General features: G+C 40.2%; 1 protein-coding gene and 1 long non-coding RNA gene across 6 annotated transcripts in view; one reads left to right on the plus strand and one right to left on the minus strand.

Moving 5' to 3' along the window:
* LOC310657796 overlaps nucleotides 1-2,953 on the minus strand; it is a 206,383-nt gene extending 203,430 nt beyond the window's left edge. Inside the window, exon 1 of the long non-coding RNA XR_014501945.1 lies at nucleotides 80-2,953. This is a non-coding gene — a long non-coding RNA (uncharacterized lncRNA). The remainder of the gene's footprint in view (nucleotides 1-79) is intronic.
* Nucleotides 1-13,469, plus strand: part of CCSER1 (coiled-coil serine rich protein 1) — a 697,013-nt gene that overhangs the window by 578,533 nt on the left and 105,011 nt on the right. The gene's annotated exons all lie outside the window — the stretch shown is intronic.

Genomic DNA, 13,469 nt, shown 5'->3' on the forward strand with positions numbered 1-13,469 from the left:
AATAAAGCAAGATGAGCGCCGCAACCCCAGAGTCGGTCACGACTGGACCTAATGGTCAGGGGTCCCTTTACCCCTTTACTACTGAATGAGGAAAGTACATAAATTCCATGTGAATTTCTCTTAGGGTATTAGCAATTGAATTTAAATGATAAATAATGTCTTAAACTAGAGCATAATTACATAAAACAAGCTTGTGGAACATGAAAATGCAGTACAGTTACTTTTGTCCTGATGACCTTTCCTTTGTGTTCTGTTTTATGCAGACATTACAAAGGAAAGAGTCAAGGAAGGGGGGGGGCAGGAGAGATGAAAAGGGGATTTTCAGAATGAAATGAACAGAGTTTATTCCTTGTCAGCATTTTTTTTTTTTTAAGTCTAAAATTATGTGTCAATGGAAGTTAGTTGCAATTTTAAGACACAATCTTCTGGGAAGTCCTCTCTGCTGCAATGAAAGGAAAATCATTCATTTCAGTGAAAGTTGCCTTGTAGAACTTCCCAGAGGAATGGGCCTTACCATTTTAAATCTATTGCCAGGAATTATTTGTGCATATTAAATCTCACTTTGACTTAAATAAAAAGTTCATAAAAGTTTCCCTAGCATGGTTCAAATGATATGAACTTGGCCAGTAACTAATTAACTAAATTTCCACCTTTATGCTCTCTGCTCAGGAGTTTTTAATTGTGAAACCATTTGTCTGTAAACATTTTTCAGAAATCTTCAGGATGTTTGGTAGGGAAGACATCAGGAGGAAGAAATGGACATTAGTTTGGGGGTTACAGTTAAGGTGATTGCATTACTTGCTAACTGTTTTGCAACTTTGTTCCTTCCGAGTGGGAAAGAAACTGAATTAATAAATAATACAAGTTGGACCAAGGGCTAGTATACCTTTTGCCCTCCTCCTCCTCTTCTTCTTCTTCTTCTTCTTCTTCTTCTTCTTCAAATTTTCAAATTTTTAGTGGTGTCTTGGCAGCTGAAGGCATTTCTCTCCTGAGAAATGGGCCCACAAAACCCTTCAGAGTTTTGCTACCTGATGACCTATCGCTAGGTATGGGGGGAAAATGGTGGCCCCCATTCCCTAGGAACACTAGTACAATAACATGTAACTACATATCCAGGGGCTTTAGCAGACCTATTATCCTAGTGTGTGGCACCCACAATGCCAAGTCCTCTGCCCTGAGCTGCACCTTCATTTGAAGTACAGGCGGCGGCCATCTTGTGTGTGCCCAATTGATGCGTGACCACTGATGCTTGAGTACTTTTGGACCCGAAAGAGGGCATAACTGGGGGCATAACAGGGCATAATGAAGGCAGGGTGTAATGGGATGGAGCGGGATAAGGTGCGCTCTGCCGACACACTGGGGGCCCAGGAATGGTACCCCCACACAAAATGAGCCTGTATTACTGCTTTTTCTTTGCTACTTTTCTGAATTTTTATAGGCTTATACATCCTGTGTACAAAAAATAAAATAAAAATCTGAGTAAAAAGCTTTTGGTGTGGGGGAGCTGAAAAATGAAGCAGGGAAGACACCAGGCCTTGGACCAATTAGTAACCAGAGCAGTTAGTAAATAATGCGGTTGCCTCAAGCTAGAGAACATCTGTCCCCCCCAACCCCAGAATCTCCCAGGATTTCTCTCCCACCTTCCATGTGTGCCCCCCCTCCAAAAAAGTGGAAAGAGGGTTTTGTACAGCCTTGTTGATAATAATGATAATAATATTTATACCCACCAATCTGGGCGGCTCCCAATAGAATATTAAAGACACTATAAAACACCAAACATTAAAAACATCCCTAAACAGGGCTGCATTCAGATGTTTTCTAAAAGTCAGGTAGTTGTTTATTTCCTTGACATCTGATGGGAGGGGGTTCCAAAAATGAATGTATTTACTAAACAGTTATAAATGTTATGTCCAAGGTGGCTACAAAAGGAAAAACCCTTAGTGTGTGCACTTTTTCTCTTAAAAAAGGAATTTAACATTATGCTCCAGTTGATGGCCTGGAAAAATATTTCTTCACTGCAACATAATGTTTTCTTCAGCTGTCACTGCTGATCAGACAAATGCTTGTTCTTCATAATAGCATCGAAATTAAAATATGCTTTGTTGTTATAGTTACATCTTGGGATATATTTCTCTCTCTCTTTCAAATCAACCCAGCTAGTGGAAACAGCTTAGAGTATATTGAGTGTACTCAGACATTTAATAAGAAATGCGCTTTGGAAACCATTTCTGCAGCAAGGGTTATGTTGCTCAGGGATGCTCGAGACAGATTCGGGTTTTTTTGCGAATTCCAAGTGGAAGTGAGTTGACCCGCACCTCTTTTAGACAAATGGGTGGATTGGATTTTAGTTATTGTCTGGCTTTTGCAGTTCTTGGTGCAGAAAACGTATCAACATGTTACAAAATGCACATCTTGAGGAAAATATGCTTTAAAAAGTTGCATTTAATTGCATTTTATGAGGATTTTAATAATAATAAGCATCATTGTGATTATTATTTCACAGCATTTGTACACTGCTTGATTGCGATAAAACTTCTAAGCAGTTTATACACACACACAAATCCACAAAGGAAACTTAAAAACAGGTATTTAAAAACATTCAAAAGTTAATCAACAGTAAGCAAAAAGTGATTGAAACACATAAAACATCTGCATGCCTGGATGGGCTTGCTGAAAGAAAAATGTTATAAGCAGGCACTGAAAACAGTACCATGAAGGCATCTTTCTGATGTCACTAGGCAGAGTTGCAATGTGTGTAGGTACATTAATGATCCATTTCTTACATGTATTGACCGAGTATCATGTGGCACCTGTAACAATTGCAGTTCTGCAAGTCCAACTAGTTAAGTAGGCATATATAGTGAGCCCACATTAAAATAATAATAATAGTATTTTTAAAGCAACACTTCATGGAATAAAAATTAAAAGTAAAAATGTGAAAAAAGAAAAGAAAGGTATACCATATCCCTATAAGCATGAAGCATGAACAATTCCATAGAATTGTAGAGGTGGAAGGGACCCTGAGGATCATCTAGTCCAACCCCCTGCAATGCAGGAATACGCAGCTGTTTCATATGGGGATCGAACCTGCAACCTTGGCATTATAAGAACCTCTAACCAACTGTGCTATCACTGTACTTATCTAATATATAGTTGCTGTTATTATCCAAATACACACACACACACGTGTCCATGTAAAGTCCACGTTTATAAGCAATCTGCTCATAAGTGGCAAGTGTAGTCATGTCTTCAATCCATAGATCAAATGAAGGTGCACATTTATCTTTCCAGCGCAGCAATATCAGTCTTTGGGTAAGGGCATAAAGAATCCATTTACCTTGTCCTATTGTCAAATTCCATATTGTAGGTATGTAATTCAAAATACTATTATCCTCTGAAAATTGTAACTTTTGTGCAGTCACATTTATATAATGCAGATGAATGTAGGAACAGACTTATGGGTTACAAAAGCATCAGGGGCTGGACTGCTCTGTTTATTCTTAATGTCACTTGGTTCTTCACTAGCCTTTTTTATTGTCCCTTATTGAAGCAGGAATGTAACATGTAATTGCATTTTTATTCATAATTTATTTCTTAGCAGTCGTTAATATAGTTATCCACAAGGCCTATTAAAAAGCTTGGGTATAATTTACTTTTCAAGACAAATGAAATGCACAACCTCTCTCTTTAGTCTTCTCTGTTTTAGAGGTAAAATGTTTTCCTCCTTAAAGGATAGGAGATTAATCTAATCTTATTTTCCTTTAAAGTGGAGGCTGCTAACATGATACCTGGAGAGTCATTCAAGATGATAAAAGTGCTTTTATTAGCACTACATTCCTCCACGCTCAGATGCAGCACCAGTAGTGCACTGGAAAATTTTCTTCCTTCTTTCATAATACTAGAACCCAGGGACATCGAAATGGAGCTGAGTCCAGGAAGCTTCAGAACAGATGAAGGAAAGCAAATCTTCACACAGTGCATAGTTAAACTATGGAATTTGCTCCAACTTGATATTGTTGGCTACCAACCTGGGTAGCTTTAAAAGAGGATTTGTGGGTCGGGGAACCATGGGGGATAGTTATCAATGGCTAGAAGCCTTTGTGCTAGAGGCAATATGCTTCTGGATCCTGACTGACTGGAATTAATAATTGCTGTTGTGCCCAGGTCCTGTTTGTGGACTGTCCATAGGCATCTGGTTGACCACTGTGAGAACAGCTGGACTAGATGGGCCTTTGGCCTGATCCAGCAGAGCTCTTCTTCTGTTCACACTGCTATAAGCCCAGAAATACTATAAGCTCATTAGGCAACCGTAGGCAAGCTGTCATCCTTGATTCTCAGACCCACCATCACTTTAAAGGGGACAATAGTACTGATTTACCTTCCAGAAGGTCTCGAAAGGTTTGCTGCAGTGTATATTGTTATGATTTTTTGGGGAGGAGGGGTCATTCTGGCTGATACAGTGGTACCTCTGGATGCTAACGGGATCCGTTCCAGAGCCCCGTTCACATCCTGAAGCGAACGCTCCATGCGCGTGTGCGGGTCGCGATTCGCTGTTTCCGTGCATGTGCGTGACGTCATTTTGAGCATCTGTGCATGTGCGAGTGGTGAAACCCGGAAGTAACGTGCTCTGTTACTTCCGGGTCGCCGTGGAGTGCAACCCGAAAATATTCTTCCCGAAGCTACTTCAACCCGAGGTATGACTGTACCTTCCAGTTCTTGAGTTCCTGTACTCAGTGAGGGTTAGAGAAAGTTGCTAAACTGGCCAGACAGGTTTGTTTGTAAGAATGAGCTAGGTTACAAGACTAAGTGATGGTGCCCTCCATCAGGCTAATGGATGTGCCTTTCCTCCACCCATTCCACCCAGCTACTATGTTGGTCGAAGAACAATAGCCAGAGTGGTGTGAGAGAACTGAGCTAGAAACAGCCTGGAAGCTGGAGAGACAGAGACATGCTTGCTCTGTACTGGGTCCAAAGCTGAGACAGATGGGAAAGCAAGATCTTTTGGGGGTGTTAATGCTGTGAGCCCCTCCATCATATGCTCAGGTTATATACTCTATGTGTAAATAAAATTTAATACCCTTAGCTTCCATTCCAAGGAAACTTGGTAAGTGTTGGAACCTCTGGAGTCTCTCACCACTTGGAGATTGGGGTAGCATGTAACTGTATGAGTCATTTAAAATATTATACAGTATTGTATACATGCTAAGTTCTTGCTAGGTTAATATTGCCAGTCGACTTCTGTACACGTGCACACTGACATGTAATGGAAGGCTGCATGATCGCCCTGGTGTAGTGGGGAGATTATCTCGCCATTGTAAAGCTGGCCTAAAGGTAAAGGGACCCCTGACCATTAGGTCCAGTCGTGACTGACTCTGGGCTTGCGGCGCTCATCTCGCTTTATTGGCCAACAGAGCTCCCGGGTCATGTGGCCAGCATGACTAAGCCGCTTCTGGCGAACCAGAGCAGTGCACGGAAACGCCATTCACCTTCCCTCCAGAGCGGTACCTATTTATCTACTTGCACTTCGTGCTTCCGAACTGCTAGGTTGGCAGGAGCAACGGGAACTCACCCCGTCGCAGGGATTCAAACCGCCGACCTTCTGATCGGCAAGCCCTAGGCTCTGTGGTTTAACACACAGCGCCACCCACGTCCCAAAGCTAGCCTACTCCTCTCCTTTAATAAAAGGATGAGATGCACCATCACTGCAGATAATACAAGTAGCAAAAGCAGGTGGAAGGAGACAGCTTTTCTATGGGAGGGAGGGCAGGATAAGCTTGTTGGAGTCCATTTTGGATCTATCAGCTCCATTATGTACTGTGTTGGAATTTAAAAGGGGCTTCCTTGGAATTGGCAGTGTTGGCTGGAGCTGATGGGATTTGTAGTCCAAAATAGCTGGAGGATACCAGGTTGATGAAGGTTGCCATGTATTATTTCATTTTTGACCTTACGAAAACCTTTATACCTTACACAAATTGCTCTATGAAAATAAATATATGATAGCTGCTTAGGCTCCCTCAGGATTCACTTGGAATTCAAGTGTGTGTGTCTCATTAACTGCTGAGGATTCTGAACTGAGCAGTTTAAAGATTTCATTAAGCCACTTCTAACCCTGCAAATCTTTCTTCAAATAACAGCTAGATCTGTAGCTGAAGCCCACTGACAGCCAAACACTGATTATTGCTCCCATATTTAGATCGTCACTTCTTTAGTATGACCTACGCTCAATATGTCCCCATGTGGACATATTTATATTTAAATAAATAGTTTGAATAAGGTTATCTGTGGATTGTTCTTCCTGACATGCTGAAATATGTTACAGTTGATTGGGTGGGGGATGTAACTGCAAGAAAGGTTCATTGTGGGACTGTCACTTGGGAAAGTCGTTGATTCTTTCCTCTGGTGGATAAGAGCTCAATGGTAGAGTATGTGATTTGAATGCAAAAGGAGCCTCTGCCTGTGATCTTTCTTGGAGAACAAGTTAGGTCCCTGCAGACTGGAGATGGGCAAATGTTGTCCCCTTCTTCAAAATGTGAGGTGGGGGGAAAAGACGCAAGTAACTACCAACCGGTCAGCTTGACATTGATACCAGAAAAAGGTGCTAGAACAGATAATTAAATGGTTGGTCTGTGAACACTTAGAAAAGTGTTGTGATCGCTAAGACGGGTTTCTCAAAAACAAGTCATGCCAGACTTACCTCATTTCTTTTTTGGATAGAGTTACAATCTTGGTGGCTCAGGAGAATGCTGTGGGTGTAGTGTATCTTGATTTCAGTAAGGCTTTTGACAAAGTCCCCCATGATATTATTGTGGAGAAGCTGGTACAATGTGGGTTGAACCAGGTAACTGTTAGGTGGATTTGTAGAGTGTTGACTGACCGAATCCAAAGTGTACTTACTAATGGTTCCTCATCATCCTGGGAAAAGTGACAAGTGGGATGCCACAGTGTTCTCTCCTGGGTCTGTTGATGTTCAATGTCTTTATAAATTACTTGGATGAAGGAATTGAAGGGATGTCCATCAACTTTGCAGATTATGCCAAACTAAAAGGGGTAGCTAATGCCGCAGACCCCTGCCTGATACTCTGGAGAGCCATTGCCCATCATTGTTGACAATCCTGTGCTAGATGATTGTGTTGGCTTTTCGCAGTATAGTAGCGCAGAGAGCTTGCTGGGGAGAGCTTGCATTAAAAAGAAGGGACTCAAAAATAACAAACAAGGTTTTAATAAGAAAAACAAAAACTCCTTATACACCAAATACAACTACAAACAAACACGACCCAACCACCAGCCCATCCCCCAGGGTAAAATGGCAGAGCTAGGTGCTGCTCCTTATATACTGTGGCCAATTCCCAACACAGCTTAATCAATGCAACTCAGCAGCACCTGCTATGCCTCACAGCTGCAAGGCTGGGTCTCATTAGTTTACTCTGGCCCTTGCTCTGGCCCCTTAAAGGTATACACATTGGGTGAAACAATGATGAACCTTTAGATTTAAAGAAACAGTTCAACAGATTGATGGTCTGATTTGCTGTAACACAGCTTCCTATGTTCCTATGATGCTCATGTGATTTCGCATCTGGGTGGCAGTGACAGCATGCTTATCTCCATTCAAGAAGAGATATACATATTGTCTATTTCTAGTCCATGTGACTTGCTCATGTTCTTATGCCACAATGGAGGTTATGTGGTTAGAAGCAGAGTTCTTCTGAATACCAGCTGCTGGACACCAGAAGCGAGGAGAATGCTCCTGCTCTCTGGTCCTGCTTACAGGATTCCCATGGACATCTGGTTGGCCAATGTGAGAACAGGATGCTGGATTAGATGGGCCATTGACCTGATCCAGCAGGCTCTTCTTATATTCATGTCTTTATTCATTATTTTGTTCCTTGCTTTTTCTGCATGAATCTCTGATTTAAAAATAATAATGTTAAAATGCATATTTAAATAGGCTTGTAAATATGTCCTTTTCTTTCTTCCAGAATTTATTCTTCCAGAATAAATTACCATAGCCAAATCAAATTATTTCTTTTATCAGAATATTTGCATTTTGATGCATATTTTCTCTCAAAATAGTGTTAAACATGTATATTGTTATATGTTCCAAGAACTATAGCACAGCATTCAGAAAAGGCAAAAATGAAAACGCAGAACAAACCACTAATGAGAAGGAAAGCTCACAAACATAGTCAAAAAGTTTAAACACAATCAGAACAAAATTTAAAACCAGTTCCCCTTAGAAATTATGCAAAAGCTGCTAATGCATCTTTACAGCTTCAAATTCAAGCTTTGCAAATGATTCAGTTACATGAAATTGTATAGGTATATCAATGTCCACTCTGAGACCTCCCTGGGAGAGTGTCTTCTTGGTAAGGGACAAATAAATCTGGGTACAAGTTGCAGAGAAAGTAGCAATTTAAGACTGAAAAAAGGAAAGATTTCAACTCTAGCAGACATGAATAGATGTGCTTGTAAGGAACAACCATTCATTTTCTTAACGCAATCAATACAATTTGAGACACATGAGAAAGGAGTTGTATAGGTGAGTAATAGCTTTGTATTTACATTTATACACTCCATTAGCACAGAGATTTAAAAATGATATTCTTCTCTTTTACAGGTGATTAAATAAATGCTGCAAGCTTTATGTTCAGACCCCTTTGCACAACATCAGCCTATGGGTTTCTCCAGTTAGCCAATGTTGTACCTCTCTAATACGATTTAATCTTGCTTAAACTGGACATTTTGAACAGCAAAAGAGAAAGAGAGTGCATGCAATCTCTCCAGTACCAGGTCTTCCAGGTCAATGAGAACATCCTCTAACAAATTCTTTGCGAAATAGAGAAACACACACTACAATAAAAAGCACAGTGGCATTCTACAAAGCTAGTCCAAAGCAGCAGGCAAGATTATTAAGAAATGTTCAGGAAACAGTATCCCATAGCCATGCTTTTCCTGTGCAATTGAGCACTGGCCAGAGGTTGTGCAAGGAAAAGGGACCGAGGAATATAGGAATGTGCCTTAAGTCCATCTAGTATAGTATTGTTCACTCTGGCTGGTAGCAGCTGTTCTATTTCTCTGACAGGAGAGTTGTTCTCATCCCTTATCCCTCTTAATTTAAACTCAGGGGTGGGGAACCATTTTCATCCTGAGGTTCACATTCTCTCCTGGGCCACCTTCTGGGGTCCATGTGGCAATAATGGAAAGGGCAAGAGGCAAATGTAGCCACAGCAATGGATGTGATTAAACACACCTCACTTTTTACTTCTCACCCAAAAGTATATGCCTACTTAGGACATTTGAAGAGTGCCAGAAATGTCTGTTTTGTTGGATGTGCCTGAATTCAAAGCTGCTGCATATTTTGCCTTCTTCATTCTTCCCCTGACTACTTATAAATTGAATGCCAATTTCATTCTTCCTTGAGGATCATGGCGATTGTATTTAATCTCCCATGATCCCAACAGAAAAAGATGCTGCTATCATCACTATTCTGGAAGCATCTTCACTCTACAAACAGTGAGGAGACTGAAGAGAGGCCTGGTGTGATCTGCTATCTGGTCCTGGGTCCTCTAGTGAGTCTTTTCATATTAGGGATGGGGATAGAATAGCAGGCGGTGGGGAAAATTGGGTCTTCTGAGCACTTATTGACGGCTTGAAGATTTTGAATGTAGTGCTAGCTTGCTGCCCTCTGGTGTGGTGGAAGTCCCTGTTGAGCTAAGCTATGATTTGTCCACCAACACAATCGGTTTCTGAATATGGAAGTGAGGCAAGGTGCCATTTTGTATTTTTCTTGAGGTAGAAAAATATATTGGGCTGACCTTGGCCATGCTAAGAAGACACAATGAGCTGGAAACTATGCTGGAACCCAAGAGGATTCTTCAGCCAGTTGTCTTCTTTTTGTAGGCTCTATAGTCTCACCCGAAAGTCAGGCAGTGCCCTGATACTCCTGACAGAATTGTAGTGTGGGGGGAATGGAGTGTGACTAAAACTTCCTGAAAATCTAATGGGAACACCTCTACAGTGTGGTATTGTTTATGTGGTTGTGTTTCTGCAACGTATGTAATGAAATGGCACAATAATGGAACGCCTAAGGTGAATGTTGAACTAATATGGGTGGGTATCAATTATTTTAAATTACAGTGACAGCAAAAGCGCAATTTATTGAGGAAAAACACAAATACAGACTCATTCAGGTACTCACATGGACTATGAATCAGTAGGGGGAAAAATAGAGGATTCCATATCCTAAATCCTAAACCTCTGATCATCATGAAGTTAACACTCTATAATCCACAGCAATCATTTATGACTATAAGCCTATAATCTTCTGAGAATGTACTTACACACAAAGATATGGCTTTTCAGAGCCTAGTGTACAAACATATACACAATGCAATAGATCCAGAAGCTTAGTCAGGATACTCTTGAAGAATTAAGCCTAGTTCTCATGAACAGCTCAAGGGAAACCTGTGACTGGAGGGGACGGTACTATTTCAGAGTCCAGTTGAAGGGCCATGTTATGGAATGCTTCATCACAAAAAATAAATTAAAGTATTCCTACATGCAGAAAACTAACATGCTACTTTTCCAAGTGGCGAGAAGATTATTTGTATGGAGGAGCATTCATTCATATGAACTCCCATCTGTAGACTGGAGTGGTACTGCCCAAGGAATGTTTATTCTTTCTGATGCCATTTAAGACAACTAGACCTAAGTTAGAGCAACATTCAGATGATGATGATAGATAGATAGATAGATGATAGATAGATGATAGATAGATAGATAGATAGATGATAGATAGATAGATAGATAGATAGATAGATAGATGACAGATAGATAGATGATAGATGATAGATAGATAGATAGATAGATAGATAGATGATAGATAGATAGATAGATAGATAGATAGATAGATAGATAGATAGATAGATAGATAGATGATAGATGATAGATGATAGATAGATAGATGGTAGATAGATAGATAGATGATAGATGATAGATGATAGATAGATAGATAGATAGATAGATAGATAGATAGATGATAGATAGATAGATCTGCTTCATCTTAACAGAAGAGGTAAATCACTTAAAAACTCACTCATGCACTAAAAGAAAATAAAAAATAGGAATTGCAAGTTAAAGCACTTCGGCTTCTTTTCCATGTCATGTGAGCAGCAATTGTATTCTGTAGGTGAGGAACCTTGAGCAGTCGAACTCCAGCTCCCATCATCCTGACCGTTGGCCATGCTAGATGGGTCTGAAGGGAGTCCAACAACATCTGAAGACCACAGACTCCCCAGTCTTGTTCTAGAGTCTCACATACTGTGATTGCTTCCAACTTAGCTTCCGTTCACCACCCTTGTCCTTGGTCTTTCACACTCAATCCTTTCCTCCTGCAGGAAGGGCAAGACTTTTCCCATTTCCTTGAATTTTATGATACAGTGATAAGTCAAGAAAGACACACACACAATGCTAGTATGTTATGCCTGGCAAATAATAACTACAAAGGGAGCGGAATGCAGAAATAAAAAATGATTATATTATCTAGGCCATTTCTCAATAGATCTGCATGAAATTTGGCCAGCTTACATCACTTAGCATATGCATGCCAATGGGCAAATCATCTGGATTTTACTAGTATTTAAGAACATTCAAATTTTTAACATGATGAAGTGGAGTTTCATCTGTCTGGCTTAACTGTACAGCTTGCTACATTTCTGCATCTGTTTGTAATTTCTTTTTTTTCCAAAAAACACACAAAACCCTCTCAAAAAGTCTCAGCATGTTAGCGCACAGTTCTGTTATACACATTTCTGTATGCAGCATTGTGTGATATACATATTGTTTGCAAGCAATTTTTCCCAATATAATATATATTGCTGCTATTGTTTTCACTGACATATGCATTTATTCACACATTTTTTTGGTTGGAGAACTGCATTATAAGATAAAATCTAAGGGTAGATTTTGAAGGATAGCATTAAAATGCAAGCTGAACCAAATTTCTCCTTCACCCCTAGTCAAGAGCAGAGGGTATACATATTTATAATATCTATTACCTGCCCTTCACCCTAAGGTCCCAAGGTGGGCTACAACAATTAAAACCCGTTTCAAACAATTTGCTATCTTATATATAGATTGTGGTCATGCATTCAAAGGAAGGTCTCCGTAGTGTATCTCTTACTCCTGATGCACACACACATGTATTATTATCACTTGATGGCTGTAAAGTGACGTACAGTAAAGTGACTTACCACTTGCATGTGTGAATGAGGCACTGCAGCTGTTATATCACAGGTAGAACTTTAATGTCATCTAGCACCACATCAAATACAACAAGGCTTTTCAGTGGAACCTCTTCACACATTCAGCTTCAAGTCATCAAATGTACAATAACTACGGGCAACACAATCCACTGATGTACAAGCATACGTGAACCATTCCGTAGATTGCACTTTTTCTTTCGATATTAATTCTCCTCTCTTATCTGAGTCACCACCGATTCCCTTGTGCAAGACCTTAATCTATCTGTTTTGTCTAATGAGCTGGTGAAGCTGCGAAAGAAATGGTACTAACCCTTCTTTTATATGCAATTACTGATCTGAAATAAAGCAAATACCTGCAATTGCAGAGGGAGAAGTATGGAACTGAATTAATAGCAGAATTAGAACTGAAAAACTCATAATTTGGAAGACTGGAGAATTAAAACGATTTATTTGCTCTATACCACCATAGGAACAGATACAGACTTCAAACTCAGACTTTTATAGATCACTCGCAACAATGCCCATCATTATGTTTAGTAGATTGCATGTGGAGAGGGGCTGGGTTAAATATTGCAAGTACGTGTGTGTGTGTGTGTGTGTGTGTGTGTGCCAGCCATATACACACTGGAAGGAAATAAAAGTCTATGCTTTGGGGTACCGTTGGGGTACCTTCTCCCAGATGACAATGTACAACCTGTTTTTCAGCACAATCTCATCCTCAGTTCAGAATTGTGATGGAATGCTGACAACCAGCTTTTTATAGATAGATGGATAGATACTCTAGCACTATCATTTCCTTAGATTGCTTTGAATTGAGTGCACTTTTCAGGTGTGTGTATGAAACTTTCCATCTGTGCTTAATGGGAGATGGCTGATTCCCTCTCCCACCCCCACCCCCGCCGCCTTCAATGCATATACTCATTTTAAAGACCAAATTTAGATTTGCAATTCCATTATGATTTCCTTTTGACTCTGCTATATCAATCACATCCCATAATGAATTTTGAACAAGCTTTCACTTTGCTGACATTTGGACTTGGCAATTGATTCTAGGCTCAGCTGGAGCAATACGTTTTCCTTGCTGTGTACTTAGTGAGATCATATCAAGAATACTCTGAAAATAACCTGTGGTACATCTTGGCAAATCACAGCATTAGTCCTGTGTACTGTAGCTACATCGAGCAAACACTAAATAACAAGGGAAGAATT

Source organism: Podarcis tiliguerta (assembly GCF_965153285.1).
Source record: "Podarcis tiliguerta genome assembly, chromosome: 9".
NCBI lineage: Eukaryota > Metazoa > Chordata > Lepidosauria > Squamata > Lacertidae > Podarcis > Podarcis tiliguerta.